The following is a 21,119-nucleotide window of genomic DNA, read 5'->3' on the forward strand; positions in this document are numbered from 1 at the left end:
TGACTTTCTATTTCAGCTGCGGTGAATGTCTTACAGTTTCAAGCCAGCATACGGTAGTTAATGTTATAATCCTTCGCTGTGCTCCTGATTGATTTATTTGCCAACTTCACCTGCCTCACTGCCCTTAGCATCACGTCAAGTGGTGTGCTGCCATTTTCTGTTTTTCTTTTATAATTCCTGACCATCTCTTCTCCATTCCTTCTTTCCTGCCTTACGTCCTTACCTTTCTTTCTTTCTTTCTTTAAAAACACATTCACAAAATTCAAAATTACATATGTCAACAGTTGACAAACAGGCTCTCTGTGTCTCTGTATGCTGGCAACTTATCTCAGTGATTTTCGAGCAAGTTGTCACATGTGATAACTTGCCCCAAAATTACTGAGACAAGTTGCCCCGAACTGTCATGTTTGCTAATGTTTGATTTATCTTAAAGTTAGCTTAAAACAGGCCATTAGAAAAAGTATAACAATACACTTTATTCTCTCCTCTACCAAATACAGATGTATAATTGTGAAGCTTTTTAACTAGAAGACTATTACAAAAAAGTAAAGTTCCCTTTTTACTGTAGAGATGGGATAGGCTCCAGCATCCCCGCGACCCTGAGAGCAGGATAAGCGGTTTGGATAATGGATGGATGGATGGATGGATGGATGGATGGATGGATGGATGGGTGGATGTGAAACTGGTATATCGGCGCTCACCTCAGTTAATAGGGTACTTTGCGTTTCCCAGACAGGATATGACATCAGACCAAGTAGATGCACACAACTAGTATTCGACTTTTATGTAGCATCTTCTGATGGTGAAAATATTAACGATGTGACAATTTACCCATGTGACAAGAAGCCCCGGTCTCCCCTACATGATTGGATGGTGGGAGGAAACCGGAGCACCCAGTTAAACCCGCACAGCGGAACTCAACTGAGTATTATAACATCTTATTTCAGTATCTTAGAGTAACTAATTTGATTGAGAAGAGTTGAGTTTTTTTGGGGGGGGGGTGTAACATTCTGAGCCACTCCATACCAGTTGGTGGTGGTAATGCACCAATTCGTTGTTTGACAACCGCCAATAAACACCAAGTAGAAGAATAAGAATAGAACACGCAAGCTTCACACAGAAAGGACCTGGGACTGGCTGGGGTTCAAGCAGGGTCTTCTTGCTGCGAGGTAACAAAGCTAACCGCAGGACCACTGTGCTGCCCCAAAAGAGGCCCGCTTCCTTTGTCTGACATGCAGCTAATAGAAATCCAGCTCACATGCGTCAAAGTGGCTGTCCCTCCCCCGCTACTTACTTCTCCTAAAGCGACAGCCATTATGGCTGACTTCGGAAGCGTGAACATCCCAGTTGGCACCGTAGACTGCAGCCTCGGTTCTGCGTTCTCTATTTCCAGCTCTCACTTTAAATCTCCGACTATCCACTGGTCAAATTTTTACCGTTCTTCATTGAACCGGACAGACTTACCGAGCTTTTAGCTGGAGGGGCAGCAGCTTCATTTGGGCTTCGCCGGAGCCGACGGCGGGGTAAGTGAGCTGGAGCGCTCGTTAAAGCGTGACAGCGGGAATTTCATACTGCGCTGCTGTCCAGTCCACCTGGCTAACGTTCGCTCCGGCCAACAAGATGGACGAACTGCTGCTCCTCAACAGAATAAACTCTTGACTTTTCCAGATCTGTCGTTCAGTGCCTCACTGAAACCTTGCTTGGTGAGCATATTGTAACGTGCACGGATAAGAAGACACGCTGGCCGCTGGGTCGCGGGTCTGACCCTTTAGTCGAGCGGTTAGCGATGTCTCCTGTGGTGCGGGCGATACGGGTTCGCTTCCCGGCCGCGGCAGTTCCTGTGGTTGCGTTGTCCCCCGAATTTGCTACATTGGTGTCAGGAGTGGGATGGAGCGCCCGTAAGGCCATCGGAAGCGTAGGCGACCTGAGGCGTGAAGGAGCTGATATGCTTAAGCGCGGGGACGCGCTTCCCGAAGGAGGGGGGTAGTGTAACGTGCACGGATAAAAAGACACGCTGGCCGCTGGCTCGCCCCCCGAATTCGCTAGCAACGCAACCACAGGAACTGCCGAGGCCGGGAAGCGAACCCGTATCGCCCGCACCGCGGGAGACATCGCTAACCGCTCGGTCGAGCAGGTAGCGATGTCTCCTTATCCTTGCACGTTACAATATAGTGGAGAGCGCCCTCCCTCTGCCACACTCCCAGCGCCTCTGAGTGGACCATGGAGCTAATGGGGAAAAACGGAGGGGTGGAATCTGCACGAAGGTTGGCGTACAGATGTCATAGTGTTGAAGAAATCATGCAGCCCTCACTTAGAGACCATTTTCATTGACTGTAAACCATTTTATTCACCGCCAGAGTTTCCATCTTTTGTTCTGGTTGGTGTCTAAATCTCACCTCAGGGGCTGATCAGATAACGATAGAGCACAAACATCCAGACTCCCTTCTCATTATCCTTGGGGATTTTAAGAGAGCGAACCTCAGTCACGAACTGCCAAAATACAGACAGCACGTTAAGTGTCCCACTAGGGACAAAAATATACTGGATAATTGCGACACAATATTGAGATAACGTTCTGTCGCTGATACTGTCTTTGGTTCGCTCCAGAGGAGGCGTCGTCTACCGTTGACAGACAGCTGCTTCGACAAATCACAGCTCAGTAGTGAAAGCGCTCGCTGGTTATGGAATTTTGATGCCAGAAAGTCTAAAAGTGTTGTAGTTTAAACCAGTGAACTAAATGTAATTTGGAAATTTGCACAATAGTTGTGTTTTAAAAGTTCCATCTGGGAACATTGTGTGCCCACTTTTTCAGCAAGGGTTAGTAAACAGGCAAACAGCAAAAGGTGATGCTTCCTTAAAGGTTTCTGAAATGTTTGGCTCGTGGGTAGATTTTTTTTAAACTGTTCTTCATTACTTAAAATACAAATAGATTTTGTAGAGATTAACAGATTTAAACAAAATCTTAACGTCATAGTGTAAAATTTTGTGTGTGTGTTTTTTTTAATCGCTAATGTCAGAGTATTTTTCAGTGGATAAGCATCCTTGTTACACTAAAATCATTCATGTAAACAGAGTAATATTCTTTCAACAAAGGGGACTCTGCAAATGCACTGCGGTTTCACTAGCGTGTCGAGGTCTTTGTTGGAGAGCACGTCCTCCCGCCATCATTTGGTATTCAGCAAGCTGTTGTCTCCAGAATGCACTGTAGCTCCCATCGGGATACACAGCTATTTAAATTGGCTGGTGAGAAGATTTAGGAGGGTGTCCGTAGGGGATCCTCACCTCTCTTACGCTGTCTCTGCCAGTCTGCTTGTCTGTCTTTCCACTGAAGTAATAGTGCCTTATTTGAATGTGTGTGTGCGCGTGCGTGCGCGTGTTTGATGACACTTCAGCAGATGTGCAGATACTTATAAGAACTGATACACATCCATCAAGTACTCCAGCACAGCCACTCCAGGAAATTTAGCTCCAGGTGTCTTCACAAGAAAATTATTTGCTAATTCAATTTAGTTAAACCAAAGGTTAATAGGTGTCTCAGTGATGTAGTAAACAGATAGTTGCAGAGGTACTTCTGTATATTGATCCACATGTGATAGAAAGAATCACCAAATATATTCTAATTTTGAAGTCAAGTCAATTTTATTTGTATAGCCCAATATCACAAATTAACAAATTTGCCTCAGGGGGGTTTACAGCAATACAAAATCCTGTCCTTAGACGCTCACATTGGATAAGACACAAGAGAGAAAGCCACTTAATGTTGTCATTGTACAGGTTAGAATGAATGTGTTCTCTGCATTTAACCCATTCTATCGTATAGGAGTAATGGGCAGCTGCAGCACCCAGGGACTAACTCCAGTTCTTCTTTCCATTGCCTTGCTCAAGGGCACAGATAGGAGTATTAACCCTAACATGCATGTCTTTTGATGAAAAAAAAGACAAGTTTTCTCCTGCTACTCATTCCAATGCTAATTAACTGTAGTGATACATCAACAAGCCAGATGGCCGGGCAGTGTTGCAAGGAATGGAATAACTGACACAAGGTTTTAACAAAGATGGATAAATCCAGAGCCTGACGGTACAATGTTGTGGCTATTGTACACAAATACAATGTCTACCAGGTGGATTATCACATATATGATCTATGCCCCGGCAGTAAAGCCTATAGCAGCCAGAGAGCCAATGGCACAAGTTAAGATTGAAATGTGGTAGTACAATTCATATTTATAATATGTGGACATGTGGGTACATGTTTGATGTGAGCTGACATATTTTGACTGATTTTGTGCTCTGGAAACATAAGAATAACCTAATATAATAAATCTTCCTGAGTTTAACCAAAGAGAGGACATGCTACAGAGTGACCACTATGCCCGTATGTGTGAGAATGCAAACAACCTTTGCAATATGCTGTCAACAGTATGCCATAATAACGTTTCTCTTCATCTCACATTGTGTTAAAGGTTTTATGTACAGTGAATTCATGAAGAAGTGATGGTGGTGGTGGTGTTTTATTAATTTCGCTGGACCAGATTCCCTGCCAGATCAAATATCAATCCATATTTTAGTAGAACTAGTGTTGTGGTCCAGGCGTCTCCGCCTGAGTCTACCAGCTGGGTTCAATCAGCGCGCTCGTTGAGAGCGCAGCTACGCACCAGAGGCTCATCGGTGATCAGCGCACCTGAAGCCAATCTGCAGCCAGCTATAAGAGAGGACGCTGACGTCAGTCGTTGCCAGATTGTGCCATCTAGTACGGTAGTTACCCGGTAGATCGCTAGACTCTTTGGCTGTGTTTCCTCCTGCAATTCCTATGTCGTGATTCCTGAGTCTAATTCTGTGTCTCTCTCCCCCCGTCCTCCCAGAACCCCGGTGCCGGTACCTCTCGGGCTCCGTCTTCCTCGCGTCCCTTGTATTCCTCGGCCCCCTCCCTTGTGCTCCCACGCTGCCTCCCGCAGAACCCCTACTCCCGGACTTGCGCTTCACCAGCGCACACGCACAAACACCCTCCTGTCATTTACATTCCTGCACACACGCACCACACTCGCTCTGCACACAAACAGTCTTTTACACACCCCACATCCAGGACTCTAGTTGCACCGTACACATCCCGCATTTCCCTTCCCTGAATAAGAATAAACGTGCCTACGGGCTTGACCCTGCCGGACCCCTGCACTGGTTCCTTTCCGACGTACCACAGTACAATCTGGCCACGATGGAACCAGGTCCAGCAACAACTCCGGCGGCTACTCCCAGCGGATCTGGCGATCCTCCGCTCATCGTAGGACTCAACGCAGCAGTCCAACAACAAGACACACGGATGACGGCGCTGGAGAACCGTCTCACCGCCGCCTTCGCTCAGGTCCTCGCTCGGCTGGATCGCCTGGACGTGACGGTAAGCCCACCGCAACCCGCGCCTCAAGCGGATCAACCTGCCCCAGGACCAGTTCTAGCCCCAGCTCCGGTTCTCGGGCCCGCTCATAGAGAGTCCAAGCTAACCCCCCCGAAGTCCTATGAGGGTGAGTTCGAGCTCTGCCGTGGCTTCTTAGTCCAGTGCGAGCTGGTATTCCGCCACCAGCCCAGCCGTTACACCTCAGACGGCGCTAAGGTCGCCTTTATCGTGTCCCTGCTTACGGGTAAGGCTCTCAGATGGGCCACGGCTGCCCTAGACCAGAAACCCGCCCTATCTTCTGATTATGCAGCCTTTTTCAGGGAATTCAAGAGTGTGTTCGATCACTCCATTGGTGGCTGTGACGCCACCGCCCGTCCCCACACCATCAAACAGGGCTCTCGTTCGGTGGCCGAATACACCGTCGATTTCCGAGTCCTGGCCGCAGAGTGCCGTTGGAATGACGAGGCCCTGCGGAGTGGATACAGGCGGGGCTTAAGCGAGGGGATCAAGGATGGACTTTTTAGAGACTGGCAGGCGACCTGCAATGAGTTAATCGGCCTGGCTCTGAAGATGGACCAACGCCTCCAGGCGAGACGAACGCGCTCGAGCTCAGCGCCAGTCCCTCACCCCTCCCTGGGGAACCCCCCAGTCACCTCGACCCCTCCGGGATCCCCCGCCAGCACCAGCAGCTCCGCCCACTCCCTCGCCACGACCACCTGAGCCTGGGGTGGAGCCCATGGAGGTGGCTCGGTCACGCCTCACCGGGGCTGAGCGCGAACAGCGCATGCGAGGCCGGCTCTCTTTGTACTGTGGGCAGGGTGGACACTTCATTCGGGACTGTACCACACGCCCAAAAGGCCGAGCTTACTAGGGGAGGGGCTACTGGTAAGCTGCATGACTCTGCCCCAGAACAAGCCTTCCCCCTCTCCTTTATTCCCTGCGTCTCTCGCCTGGGGTCAGCAGTCTCTGCCTATCGGCGCCTTTATCGACTCTGGAGCCGACGGGAGTTTCATTGACGGGGCCCTAGCTCGGCAGGCTGGCATCAGTCTCACCCCGCTGGAGACCCCCTATTGAGACCCGCTCGCCGGATGGACTCGCTCTCTGTCGCATCACCCACACCACTGAGCCTCTCAAGCTAACTGTCTCAGGCAACCATGTCGAGATAATCCGCCTCCTTGTGTTCACTGCTCCCTCCTCACCACTGGTTCTCGGGAGGCCTTGGTTGCAGAGACATGACCCCAACATCGCCTGGTCCTCCGCTCGGATCGTCGGGTGGAGTGTTGCGTGCCACGCGAACTGTCTCCGCTCCGCCTCCTATCCTCCTGGGGCTCCTAAGGCTGAGCCTCCTCCTCCAGACCTCTCCGATGTGCCCGAGGTTTATCACGACCTTGCGGCTGCCTTCAGCAAGACAGATGCGCTCTCTCGGCTCCACCCAGGGGCATCTACGAAGGATGGCCCCCAGGAGGGTGCCCTGGACACCATCCTGCCTCCGACCCGTGTTGTGGGCGTCGTCACCTGGGCCATCGACTCTCTGGTCAGGACCGCCTAGCAAACTCACCCCAGCCCTGGTAACGTTCCCCCTAACCGTCTGTTTGTGCCTGTCCGCTCCAGGGTTCTCGAGTGGGGCCGCTTCACCTGCCACCCTGGCGCTTCCAGGACACTGTCCTTCCTCCGGCGGCGCTTCTGGTGGCCTACCATGGAGGCTGACGTTCGGGAGTTTGTGGTGGCGTGTATCACCTGCGCCCGGAGTAAGACCTCCCATCGCCCTCCTGCGTCCCCTCCCGGTCCCCAGTCGCCCCTGGTCGCACATCTCCCTGGACTTCGTGACTGGACTCCCGGTGTCTCAGGGTAACACAGTCATACTTACCATTGTCGACCGTTTTTCCAAGCCGGCCCATTTCGTGGCGCTCCCCAGGCTCCCGTCCTCTGCTGAGACCGCCGAACTGCTGGTTGTCCACGTGGTCCGTCTCCATGGCATTCCCCTGGACATTGTTTCTGACCGGGGTCCCCAGTTCTCTTCCCAGGTGTGGCAGGCCTTCTGTAGGGGAATTGGGGCCACGGTCAGTCTCTCTTCTGGTTACCACCCTCAGACAAACGGACAGGCGGAGCGCACCAACTAGAGCCTGGAGTCTGCCCTGAGATGTGTGACCACCAGCAGCCCCTCTACCTGGAGCAAGCACCTCGCCTGGGTTGAGTATGCTCACAAAACCATGACTAGCTCTGCCACTGGAATGTCTCCTTTTGAATGTTCACTGGGCTACCAGCCCCCCATGTTTCCCCAGCAAGAGACTGAGGTGGCGGTCCCGTCAGCCAGGGATCATCTCCGCCGATGCCGCCGCATGTGGAGGTCTGCTCGTGCTGCCCTGCTGCGAGCCAACGACCGGTCCCAACGCTCCTCTAACCGGCGTCGCGTCCCAGCCCCGGTCTAGCAGCCTGGTCAGCGTGTCTGGCTCCTGGCCAAGGACCTCACCATCCCGACGACCTCTCGCAAGCTCGCCGCTCGCTACGTGGGACCCTACACTGTGGAGAGGATCGTCAACCCCACTGCGGTGCGTTTGTCTCTCCCTCCTTCTCTTCGTGCACATTTCATGTTTCCAAGCGGAAGCCTGTGTCTGTCAGTGCCCTCGCCCCACCTGTCGCAGCCCCACCTCCTCCCCGTGTACTCCAGGACGGCGACCCGGTCCGGAAGCTGTTGCGTGTCCGCCGCCGTGGGAGGGGCTTCCAGTACCTGGTGGACTGGGAGGGCTACGGTCCGGAAGACCAGAGCTGGGTGCCCCGGTCTTACATCGCCGACCCCGCCCTCCTGTTGGACTTCTACTTGGAACACCCTGATGCCCCTGGACGGTCGCCCGGTGGCTCCCGTAGGAGGGGGGGTACTGTTGTGGTCCAGACGCAAGGCGCGTCTCCGCCTGAGTCTACCAGCTGGGTTCAATCAGCGCGCTCGTTGAGAGCGCAGCTACGCACCAGAGGCTCATCGGTGATCAGCGCACCTGAAGCCAATCTGCAGCCAGCTATAAGAGAGGACGCTGACGTGCAGTCGTTGCCAGATTGTGCCATCTAGTACGGTAGTTACCCAGTAGATCGCTAGACTCTTTGGCTGTGTTTCGTCGTGATTCCTGAGTCTAATTCTGTGTCTCTCTCCCCCCCCCGTCCTCACAGAACCCCGGTGCCGGTACTTCTCGGGCTCCGTCTTCCTCGCGTCCCTTGTATTCCTCGGCCCCCTCCCTTGTGCTCCCACGCTGCCTCCCGCTGAACCCCTACTCCCGGACTTGCGCTTCACCAGCACGCACACGCACAAACACCCTCCCGTCATTTACATTCCTGCACACACGCACCACACTCGCCCTGCACACAAACACATAGTCTTTTACACACACCACATCCAGGACTCTAGTTGCACCATACACATCCCGCATTTCCCTTCCCTGAATAAGAATAAACGTGCCTACGGGCTTGACCCTGCCGGACCCCTGCACTGGTTCCTTTCCGACGTACAACAACTAGAAGCTTATCTCTATATACGTATATAATTTTTTTCCAGGCTTGTTCTGCTATGAATTCTTTTTTTCTTCCTGCATCTATCTGGGTCTGGGAATTTGAGGGTTCTGTGCAGTATCTTAGCTGTTTCTAGGACCACACTGTTTGGGACAGACACGTCAGATGTCGTCCCTGGAATCTGTTGTAGCCGCTCTCCCAGTCTGGGGGTCACAGCCCCTAGTGATCCTATTACCACTGGGGCTACTGTGGATTTCACCTTCCACATCTGATCTAGTTATTTCCTCAGCCCTTGATATTTCTCTAGCTTCTCATGCTCTTCTTTCTGATGTTGCCGTTGCTCGGAATTGCTACATCGATCACTACCGCTGTCTTTTGTTCCTTGTTGACCACTACAATGTCTGGTTGATTAGCCAGCACCTTATTGTCAGTCTGGAACTTTAAGTCCCACAGGATCTTGGCTCTGCCATTCTCAACCACCTTTGGCAGTGTCTCCCATTTGGACTTGGGGACCTCCAGTTTGTATTCAGTACAGATGTTCCTGTACACTATCCCAGCCACTTGGTTATGCCTTTCAATGTATGCTTTCCGAGCTAGCATTTTATACCCTGCTACCAAGTGCTGGACTGTCTCAGGGGTGTCTTTGCACCTGCATCTTGGGTGGTATCTGGTGTGGTAGACCCCTGTCTCAACTGATCTGGTCCTGAGTGCCTGTTATTGTGCTGCTATAATAATGATAATAGTAGTAGTAATAATTAATAATCATTACATTTATATAGCGCTTTTCTAGACACCCAAAGTGCTGTACATTGAAGGGGGTAACCACTACCAGAGACTATGATCAAAGCCTCTGTAATGTCTTTCAGTCCAGCCTTTTCTAGCCACTGGTAGAATTTCTCTATCAGCTATGTCTTCTATCTAATGATGGTACATCCCATGGAGGGGCTTGATCTTTCATGGTATTTCCTGTTCTTCTTCCTCCGCACTCTCTGTCTTCTGCTGCCTGAGGTACACACTCAGCAGTTCATCCTGGGGGCCCCTCTTTCTGATGTACTCGTGGATGTTCCTTGTTTCATCCTGGATAGTGGCCCTGACACTCACTAACCCTCGGCCCCCATCTTTTTCCTTATCATAGTCTCAGACTGCTGGACTTCGGGTGGAACCCTCCATGCCTTGTGAGGAGTTTCCATGTCCTGATATATTTGGCCTTTATTGCCTCCTTTGGCCAGTTTATTATCCCAGCGGGGTATCTGATGACTGGTAGGGCATATGTGTTGATGGCTTTGTTCCCGCGCTCCGAGGGAGGCTTCCAGGGGTTCTGCATGCTTCCTGAGACTTCCGGATGCCACCACTTCCTCTCTCTGACCAGCACATTGTTTTTTTTAACTGTATTCATCTTTTATTTGTATTATTAAATATTTTGATTATTATTGCAACCCTCGACTTGTCTCCTTTTGTTACGTCCCTTGAGCAGGGGTTGTAACAAGTGGGGGCTCGTCTGGGATCTGGGTTTGAATCAGGCCATCGTTATAGCCTACTGCCCGTGGTAACGTATTGCTTTTTGTTTGTTAGCACGTTTTGTTCGTTTCACTGCTTGGCAGTGGTTATGATATTGTTAGTGATATCATTTGCTGCGCGCTGTTGGGAGATAAGTCAATTTTGGGTATTTTGCGGGTGTAGTTGTTGCGCCTGTTTGTTTTTTGTGCTGCGTAGGAGAGAGGACCATGGTTTGTTTCCAGCCATCTGCCCAGGCTGGGGACGCTTTGCTCTGCTGCCTGTTGGGACATCAGACCTAGGGGTTAGTGTTGGTTGTTCCCTGTGCAGTGGTTAGAGATTTGGGATAGTTTGTTGCTACCTGTAACTGTTGCCTTCGATTATCCCCATGCAGGCATAAACGGCGTATTCCCTTTGTTGGGGTACATTGGGCGTTTGTTTGTTATTTTAGTTTGTTATTTTTGTGTGGTGCTAGTGGTCAGAGTATCTTGTCTTGGGAACACGGCCGTGGTTCTAAGAGTTGCCAGCGCGCTGGTTATTCTGAGCGAGTCAGCGGTATATAGTGTGTAAATACCCGCCACAAAGCCGCATGAAGACTAGGGTGAGTTATCTAGGGCTTGGGAAAACTCCTCTTTGATATCTCTGTCCCTGCACTTGGCATGATTAGCACGGTTGCCTCCGTTTTGGTTTGGTGTGTCTCAGCAGGTGGAGGAGTGAGACATATTGTTGTCGAAGCTACTCAATACGCAGGATTTTGGTTATTATGGCTAATCTAGTGGACGAGTTTGTCTAGCAGCCATCCGATGACTTGCTGGGTTAATGTACGAGAGACCAGCTTATGCAAATTGTGCAGGCCTTGGAGATTAAGATAACTGGTTTCTGAAACAGAGTCTTAGGTCTTTTCTGTCTTGACAAGTTTAAGGAGACAGGTGTCATTAAGAGTGAGGCTAGTCCACCTCCGCATACGTCAACTACGTCACCTGCTGTTCTGCCCATGAGTAGTAATTTGACGTTTGAACAACAAAGAGTTGTTATTGCAGCAAGAGAAGATGCAGGAGAAAATGTTATTGATGCAACTTGAGTTTGATAGAGCTTAGCGACAGAAAGACAGAGAGGCGGAGGAAGCTAAGAATGTGCCGAATTGCTTAAGGCTTGTCAGGACACTCCCAAGGGTGGAGAGGAGTGGCTGCTGGTGCCTTTCTGTATGCCAGACATGTGCTGCATTTTTTTAACTAGGTTAGCTATGTCTGTATCTAGCTTTGGCCACCATATATAACTCCGTGCCAGGGCTTTCATCCGAGAGACCCCAGGATGGCTTTGATGAAGCTGCTCTCAGACTATTTGTCTGGCTGGCTGTGGAATAATCCCTCGTACTCCCCACAGCATGCACCCATCCTCAATGCTGAGTTCAGCCCCTCTCACCTTGTATGGTGCAAAGTCCCCCTCTGTTTGATGTGGCCACCCCCTTACCACATATTCATGTACTCTGGCTAGTACTGGATCTTTACTTGTCAGTGCCTTTACCTGTTCGGCTGTCACCAGTGTTGTGTCTATTTCCTCAAACATCAGCACTCAGTCCTCCGGCGCTGTGTGATAGGCGTGTGCTGGAGGGGCAGTCGGCTTAAAGCGCCTGCGTTGCCGTGGTCTTTCCCTGCCTTGTAGACAATGGCATATTCATATGCCCTCAAGGTCACTGCCCACCTCTGTACTCGTGGTGACACCATGTGTGGAACAGCCTTTACTTCACTGAACAGGGAGAGCAGTGGTTTATGGTCTGAGCAAATGGTGACCTTACGACCATAGATTTATTTGTGGAACTTCTGCACCTCAAACATTACTGCTAAACCCTCTTTGTCCAATTGGGAATAATTTATTTCCGCCGGTGTGAGCGTTCTGGACATAAACTCTATTGGTCTCTCTGTTCCATCTCCCATTTTGTGAGACAGCACTGCCCCAACCCCATAGGGTGATGCATCACATGAGAGGATGAGCTCTTTCTCTCTGTCGTAGTGCACTAGCAACCTGGATGACTGCATGAGTTTCTTTGACCATTCGAATGTGTCCTCCTGGTCTTTTCCCCACTCCCAGTGTGCGTCTTTTCTCAGGAGTGAGTGGAATGGTGCTAACGCCATTGACCAGTTGGGCAGAAACCTGTTGTAGTAGTTCAGCAGTCCCAGGTATGCCCTCAACTCTGTCACATTAGTTGGTGCCGGTGCTTCCTGGATTGCTTCTACTTTGTTTTTTCATGGGTGGAGTCCTGTTGCATCCACTCTGTGACCCAGGAATTCCGCCTTTGTTCCCATGAAGGAGCATTTGGTCCTCTTTAGATGCAGGCCTGCAGCATCCAGTCTGCGCAGCACTTCTGCCAATTTCTCCAGGTGTTGTTGGTCATTACAGCCTGTCAGGAGACTATCATCTAAATACACTGCCACGTTTGAAACCCCCTGAAGCACTGATTCGATAGTTCGTTGGAAGATAGCTGGGCTAGACGACACTCCGAAAGGTAAGCGTGTGTATGTGAACAGCCCCTTGTATGTGTTTATGGTCACCAGCTTATTTGCTTCCTTAACTAATGGAATTTGTAAGTATGCATGGATCATGTCTAGCTTTGTGAATTTCTTTCCTCCTGCCATATTTGCAAAGAGATCCCCGTCTTTGGGATTGGGTATTGCTCTAGCTTGGATACTCTATTCACCGTCAGTTTATAATCGCCACATATTCGGATTGAGTTGCCGGGTTTCTGTACTGGCACTATGGGCGCTGCAAATTCTGCATATTTGACTGGCTCAATGATTTTCTCTTTTAATAGCCGGTTTAACTCTGCTTCAACTCTCGGTTTCATGGCATATGGCACAGGTCTTGGTTTGAAAAATCTTGGTGTCGCCTCTTTGTCGACATGGATCTTAGCTGGGGGGCCCTTAAATTTACCGAGTTCCTCCTTGAACATATCCTCGTGTCTCACCAGCACCTCCTTTAATGTCAACTGGTTTCCTTCCCCGACCTGATTTACTGCCACCCTCCAGTCTATGTTCAGGTCTTTTATCCAGCCCCGGCCTAGCAGGTTTGGTCCTGTGCCTGAGACTACAATGACTGGAAGCTGTTGTGTGACACCCCTGTGTTGTATAGTGACCCTGGCAACCCCTAACACCTCTAGTCTGGCTCCTGTGTAAATTTTGAGCTTCGGGGAATATTTCTCTAATTCTGGAACTTTTGCATTGTTGACCCATGTCTTTGAGTATTCTGACCTTGTCATTAAAGTTACACTGCACCCCGTGTCAACCTCAAAATGTACCCTTGATTTATTCAACTGCAGCTGTAATGTGATGGGGGCACTTTTTGTATTTTCTCCGAAACACTGAACATTGTGAACACTTGGTCCTCTTCTTCTGCTTCCCCTGTGTCAGCTTGTCCGCTGATGTGATGTGCTCCATGACTCATCCTTACTCCCTTTTTGGTTCCCCCCTTCCCTTTGAACTTGGGTTACTCTGGGGGGGAGGTAGTCCAAGACGCCCTCCTTATGTGCCCTTGTTTTCCGCAACTATGACACTTTTCATTTGCAAAGCGACACTCACTTGCCATGTGGTTTCCCCTGCATCTATAACACGGCCGCTGTTGTTCTTCCCTGGAACTACGCATGTTTACTTTGTGCACACTCATCTGGGCTGACCCTTGCTTCCCGCCTCCATCAGCACTAGTGTCTACACATTTCCCTTGCAACTGTCTGACATCCTTCTTTGTGGTCTCAATGGCTCGAGCAAGGGTCAATGCTTTCTCAAAGGTAAACTCAGTCTCGGATAATAATCTACGCTGGATGCGGTCATCATTCACTCCACAGACCAGCCTATCCCTTAGCATTTGCGTCAGATTGTCCCCGTAATTGCAATCCTGAGCTAACTTGGGCAACACCGCAACATAGTCCATAAGTGACTCATCCTCGTGCCTGTTCCTTGAATTACATTTAAACCGCTGCACGATCTCCGATGGCCTGGGGTTGAAATGCGCTTTCAGTAAATCCACAATGCCCTGGAACGATTGTCCCCCTGGTAACACCGGACTGAGGATATTTCTCATTAGACTGCAAGTTTGGGCATCCATGGAACTGAGCAAAATGCACTTTTTGATGGCTCCATCGGTAATCTTATTAGCAATAAAAAAATGTCCCAAGATTTCCACATATTCCTCCCATGACTGCAACTCACTCTCAAAAGCAGCGACCGTTCCCACCATCGCTATGTCCTGTCTCAGGTAGCGGTAGCCACGCACTAGATAGCCAACTTCACTCGCTGCTAAAATGTCCAGGAACCCCGAATATCCTTGTTTTTCCAGGATTCCGTTTACCTCGTCGCCAGATGTAATAACCTCAAAGAATAAAATAGTGAGACCAAGGTAATGGGTAAACTAGGAATATGTTTACTTTGGGAACCGGCAGATCCATACAGGGCATGATCTTACTCTTCGCTCGGCTAGAGTGTTCTGACTTCCTTACCAAGTAACACTGTGCCTTACCTAGTGGTTGAACGATAATATAACCGGGTAAGAGTGGGATAATTGGCTATGTACAATTGAGGAACAAAATATTCTGCTGGCAGTCAGACCCGGGTCTGCACTGTGAAAGTAGTAAGACCCAGGTCTGCACTGTGAAAGGATTTTAGCGGGTTTACCCACGTTTAAAAAAACACAAAAACGCTTATACACGCTAATTTTCAAGTGACAGAAGGTGTAACAGTCAGAAATATACCTACTGTGTTTTGGGACAGTATTGTAATGATCACGGATGAATAGGTTGGGTAGCCCTTGGCTAACGGGTCAGATCCTTTAGTCGACTGGTTAACGTTGTCGACCGCGGAGCGGGAGGTTCGGGTCCCGGCTGTGACTGTTCCTGAGCTGCCTCCCTGAACTCGGGGTTCGCGTCCCCTCGAATCGCCACTGCCAGGACGCGAACCTGGGGCTTTAGTCGGATCGACTAAAGGGTCCGACCCGTTAGCCAAGGGCTACCGTGTTTACTTATTCGTGTATGTTACACTACCCCCTCTTTCGGGAAGCGAGTCCTCGCGCGTCAGAATATCAGCGTCCTCGCGCGTCAGAATATCAGAACCCTCACGCCTCTGGACGCACGCGCTTCCCATGATCTCACGGTCTCACCATCCCACTTCTGACACCAATGCAATGAATTCAGGGGTGCAGCCCGGGAACCACCACGGCCGGGATGCGAACCCGTGTCTCATGCACCGCGAGAGACAACGTTAACCAGTCGACTAAAGGGTCCGACCCGTTAACCAAGGGCTAACGTGTGTACTTATTCATGTACGTTACACTACCCCACTTCTTTGGGAAGCGCATCCGCGCGCATCCCACTTCTGACATCAATGTAGCGAATTCGAGGGACAGCCCGGCCGGACCGTCACAGCCGGGACGCGAACCCGGATTTCCCGCACCGCGAGCGACAACGTTAACCAATCGACTAAAGGGTCCGACCCGTTAGCCAAGGGCTAATGTGTCTACTTTTTTTGTGTCTACTTATTCGTGTACGTTACAGTATTTTGGTTGTAGTACCATATTTGGTCACTGGGTCATGTATATACTGTGACTATCACTGGCGCTAGCGTCACTACCAGTCTACCCGTCTATTGTACAACAGTAACTTGTCTCCTTAGTAACAGCTCGGTTCGTGTACAACTGTGTATCAATCTATGTGTTGAAAGATCATAGTGCCGTCGTAACCAGGCATTGTATGGTGGCAAGTATAGGCAATTAAAGTGACAAGTGCGAAATCATACTATTGACTTCGTTTGAATTACTCTATGCTAAGCTATCCTAGTGCAGCCTAGCTAGTACTAAGCTAACGCAGCTAACACGTAACCACAGCTCGTTACAAAGGATATAACATTAAAACAAGATAACACAATTATATGGATTTATAAGATATTGTAGCGAAGTTGCTACCACGTCAGAATTGTGCCAATTGTCCTGTTTTACCCATCAGGCACTGCGTGCAGATTGTCAGTAGTTATTAAATGTTTTGTAAGTGTTTTATGTGGTTTTATGTGTTTATGTGATTACTATTTGTTGTGGTGTAATTGCAGTTGTCATTCTGTTGTGTTGTGTAACCTTGTAACTGAAACCCTGAACAACGTTGTTGTTCGAGTTGATGACTCCCATATATTGTGTCACATTTCGATAAGTGCTTGTTTCTATGTGAGTTCAATAAAGGGGCTACAAAGTTACCTTTGTCGTTGCTTCTACGCTCACCACACTGGTGTCAGAAGTGGGAATGCAGCCAATACCCACAAATCGAGGATGGCAACGTCAAGAAGGAGCTTCGATGTAGAACTCCGGCAGATTGAGGACTTCATCGAGTGTCTGGAAAAAGAGCTTTCCCGGGGAGAGAGCATCGCCGCTCGGAAGAAGCGGTCCCGCGGAGGAAGGGCGGACGGAGCCAGCGCCCCCAGTCCCTCAGGACCCGACACGGCCGGCCGGTTCAGCGATTCGGAGGCGGCAAATGCGCCGAGAAGTCGCGGCCTACTCTGATTTCAACAGCCGTCATGCCGCCGCCGGCCGACGCCATGTCATCGCCGGCCGCCGTTGTCTCCACCGCCGTCTCAATGCCGGCGCCGGCCGCCACCCATCCACTATCAACAGCCGCCATGCCGCCGCCAGCCGCCACCATGCCATCGCCAGCCGACGCCATGTCATCGCCGGCCGCCGTTGTCTCCACCGCCGTCTCATTGCGGGTTCCGGCCACGGCCCATCCACTATCAACAGCCGCCATGCCGCCGCCAGCCGCCACCATTACGTCACCGGTCACCGTCACCACTTCGCTGACCAACGTCACTACAACTCCAGCACCCCCTGCTAATGTGATGCTGCCATCCCCAAGCATCTTCAAGCTCCCACGGTATGCGGGCATCACAGCCCTGGAGCCATACCTAGCTCAAGTGAAACTGGTAGCAAGTCACAACCAGTGGAGCACCCAAGACACTGCTGCTCATGTTGCCCTGGTGCTCGAAGGTAATGCGCTGCGGGTATTGCTCGACCTTATGCCGTCAGAACAGCAGGATTACGAGACACTGGCCGCTGCTTTAGACCGACGCTTTGGTCAACGGGTCTCTACTGACAGCATGCGAGACCGACTGGCCCGCCGGCGCCGCCAAGAGGGCGAGACCCTGGGAACCTATGCAGCAGACGTGCACTTCTTTGCACATCGTGGCTACCCCACCTTTGATCCCGCAGCTCGTGACGAGTTAGCCCTGAGTGCCTTCATCCAGGGGCTCACCCCAGAGAGGTTGAAGGAGCACCTCCGCATCACGGCACCTACAGCCTTCAAGACTGCATTGGAAGAGGCAGAGAGGGTGGAGGCTGTGATGGCCCCACACAACCAACCAAGACCCCGAGTGCGTCAGGCTGAGGTCCACGCAGATGAAGGAGATGTCGAAAGAGGGGTCGTCTGCCAGGCTTGTCCGTCACCACGCCGAAAGCAACCAGGACGACGCCAACCACCCTTCAGACCTTGGTCGCCTCGTGATCCATGCTACCGTTGTGGAGAAGCGGGGCACAAGGCCCGTGACTGCTCTGCCCCTGCACCACGACGCCGTAGCACTCCCCAGTCGGAAAACTAGAATGGGGTGGCACCGCGGGGAGACTGCAACCCAGCCAACCGACCATATCCCCCATTAAGAACTCTTCCCAGATCGGCAGAGTGGGCCACGCACACGGTCTCTATCTTTGTTGCTCCATTGGTGGACACCGCTGCTGGGCCCTTGTGGACACAGGGTCCACCATCTCCATTGTGCGTCCAGGGGTGCTGCCAGAGACAGAGTGGAGGCCCACCACCTGTAAAATCAGAACTGTGACTGGGGAACTAACCAGCATGCTGGGGTAGAGAGCACTGCAGGTGTGGGCAGGGAAAGTTGCAGCCACCCACGAGTTTTGGTTGGCTGGAATACAAGACCCTTGCATCATCGGGCTAGATTTGCTGACTCGCTGGGGGGCTCTGGTCGATGTGTCGAGGAATGCCATTCACCTTGGCACAGAGACCTTGGCCCTCCGGTGCCGTCCAGAGAGGAAGGTGGGAAGTATCCACATCCAGCCAACTCCACCTGTCACCATGCCGCCGCCGCCGCCCCCACCTCCACTGCCAACTGAGGGGATGACGACACTGCCCAGCCCACAAACAATGACGACGACCCTCATTGAGGCTACCATTCCTCAGACACCTTCGCCGGACACTGTTGCCGCCATCCAGGATCTGTATCAGCGGAGCAGTTAAGGGCTGGACCCTCAGCAGAGTCAACAGCTGAAAGCCCTGCTCCTACAGTTCGCTGAGATTTTCGCTGCACGTGAAGAGGAGTGCACCCAGACCAACCTGGTGCAGCACACAATCGACACTGGTACAACCCCACCCATTAGACTGCGACCCTACCGGTTAGCGCTTGCCAAGCGTGAAGCTGCAGAGCGGATGATTCTAGAGATGGCTGCGGCCGGGGTGATAGAGCCATCCAACAGCCCTTGGGCCGCCCCTGCCATCCTGGTCAAAGAGAAAGATGACACCTGGAGGTTCTGTGTGGACTTTCGTCGGCTGAACAATGCAACTCGCAAGGACTCCTACCCCTTGCCCCGCATTGACGACACTCTGGACCACATCGCAGGGTCACAGTGGTTCAGCTCACTTGACCTATGGAGCAGTTACTGGCAGGTGGAGCTGGCACCAGAAGCCAGACCCAAGACGGCCTTCACCATCGGTCAGGGACTCTGGCAGTTTCGTGTGATGCCCTTTGGTCTCTGCAATGCCCCCGCCACGTTCGAGAGACTAATGGAGAGGGTGCTGGCTCACATTCCCCGCAACTGGTGCGTGGTTTACCTTGATGACCTTCTGGTTCATGCCGCTGACTTCGAGCTGGCCCTAGAGAACCTCCGTCAGGTCTTCCAAGCCATTCGGGGGGCGGGCCTGCGCCTGCACCCCAAGAAATGCAACCTCCTTCGACGTGAGACCAAGTTTTTGGGCCATGTGGTGGGGGCAGAGGGCGTGGCCCCTGATCCTACTAAGGTGGAGGTGGTTGAGAAATGGTCAGTTCCGCGAAACGTCAGCGAGGTGCGCAGCGTCACAGGGCTCGTCTCCTACTACCGACGTTTTGTCCGCAACTTTGCCTCCATTGCCAGTCCCCTACACCGTCTCACCGAGAAGGGACGGGAGTTCCACTGGGACGACAACTGTGCAGCCGCCTTTGCCCGGCTCCGCACTGCCTTGATCACTGCACCCATCCTGGCCCTTCCTGATCCTAAGTGCCGCTTCATCATGGACACAGACGCCAGCAATGTGGGGCTGGGGGCCGTCCTGTCTCAGGAAGTTGCTGGGGGAGAGAGAGTGGTGGCTTACTACAGTCGTGTCTTGAGCCGCCCTGAACGCAATTATTGCGTTACACGACGCGAGCTCCTGGCGGTGGTCGCGGCGTTCAATCATTTTCGCCCCTATCTCTATGGCCAGACCTTTCTCCTGCGGACGGATCATGCGGCCCTGATCTGGCTGCTCAGCTTTAAGGAGCCCGAAGGCCAGGTGGCTAGGTGGATTGAGGAGCTGCAGAGCTATGACTTTGAGACCCAGCACCGAGCTGGGCGCCTGCACAGCAATGCAGATGCCCTCTCCCGTCGTCCCTGCAAGGATTGTAGACATTGTGAGTGCCAAGAGGAGCGAGACAGAGCAATCCTCCAAGTGTCCACCACGCGGCAGGTTGAGCCAGAGGAGGCGTGGCTGATGGCAATGGACAAGCAGGAGTGGCAAACAGCACAGGATAGTGATCCCACCCTGGCCAGGGTGGGACAGTGGGTCGACGCCAAGGCACGCCCCCACTGGCAAGCTGTCTCTGCCATGTCGGTGGAGACCAAGGCCTACTTTTCCCAGTGGGCCACCTTGGCCCGGCGTGATGGACTGTTGTACCGGGTCTGGCAAGCGCCGGGCCGGGGAAGAAGTGTGTGGCAGTTACTGGTGCCCAAGGACTGGCGCCAACGAGTGCTACGGGCAGCCCATGGCTCGGTGGGTGCAGGTCACTATGGGGTGGCAAAGACGCTGAACAAACTGCGCCAACGGTTCTACTGGGCCGGATGCAGGCATGACACTGAACTTTTTGTGCACTGTTGTGATGCCTGCACTGCCAAGAAACGACCAACCAGATGCTCCCATGCCCCTCTACAACAATATCAGGTGGGGGCCCCCATGGAACGGGTCGGTGTGGACGTTCTTGGCCCATTGCCCACCACAGACAACAGAAACCGGTACGTCCTTGTGGCCATGGACTACTTTACCAAATGGCCTGAGGCGTATGTGGTCCCAGACCAGAGCGCTGCCACTACAGCCGAGCGGCTGGTGTGTGAGATGTTCTGTCGGTTCGGTGCGCCCGAAGAAATACACAGCGATCAGGGGCGGAACTTCGAGGCACAGGTATTTGCTGAGGTGTGTCAACGCATGGGGGTGAAGAAGACCAGGACAACGCCCCTCCACCCCCAGAGCGACGGACTGGTGGAGAGGTTCAATCGAACGCTCACCACATAACTTGCTATTGTCACCTCACGGCACCAGCGAGACTGGGACTGTCATCTACCCCTGGTCCTGTGGGCGTACCGGTCGGCAGTACAAGAAAGTACTGGGTGTACACCGGCCGCGCTCATGTTCGGGAGAGAACTGCGGACCCCTGTGGACTTGGCCTTTGGCACGCCCCTGGGTACTGACCTTCCCAAGATACCCGGTTTC

The sequence above is a fragment of the Lampris incognitus genome, chromosome 7 (genome assembly GCF_029633865.1).
Source record: "Lampris incognitus isolate fLamInc1 chromosome 7, fLamInc1.hap2, whole genome shotgun sequence".
NCBI classification, from domain to species: domain Eukaryota; kingdom Metazoa; phylum Chordata; class Actinopteri; order Lampriformes; family Lampridae; genus Lampris; species Lampris incognitus.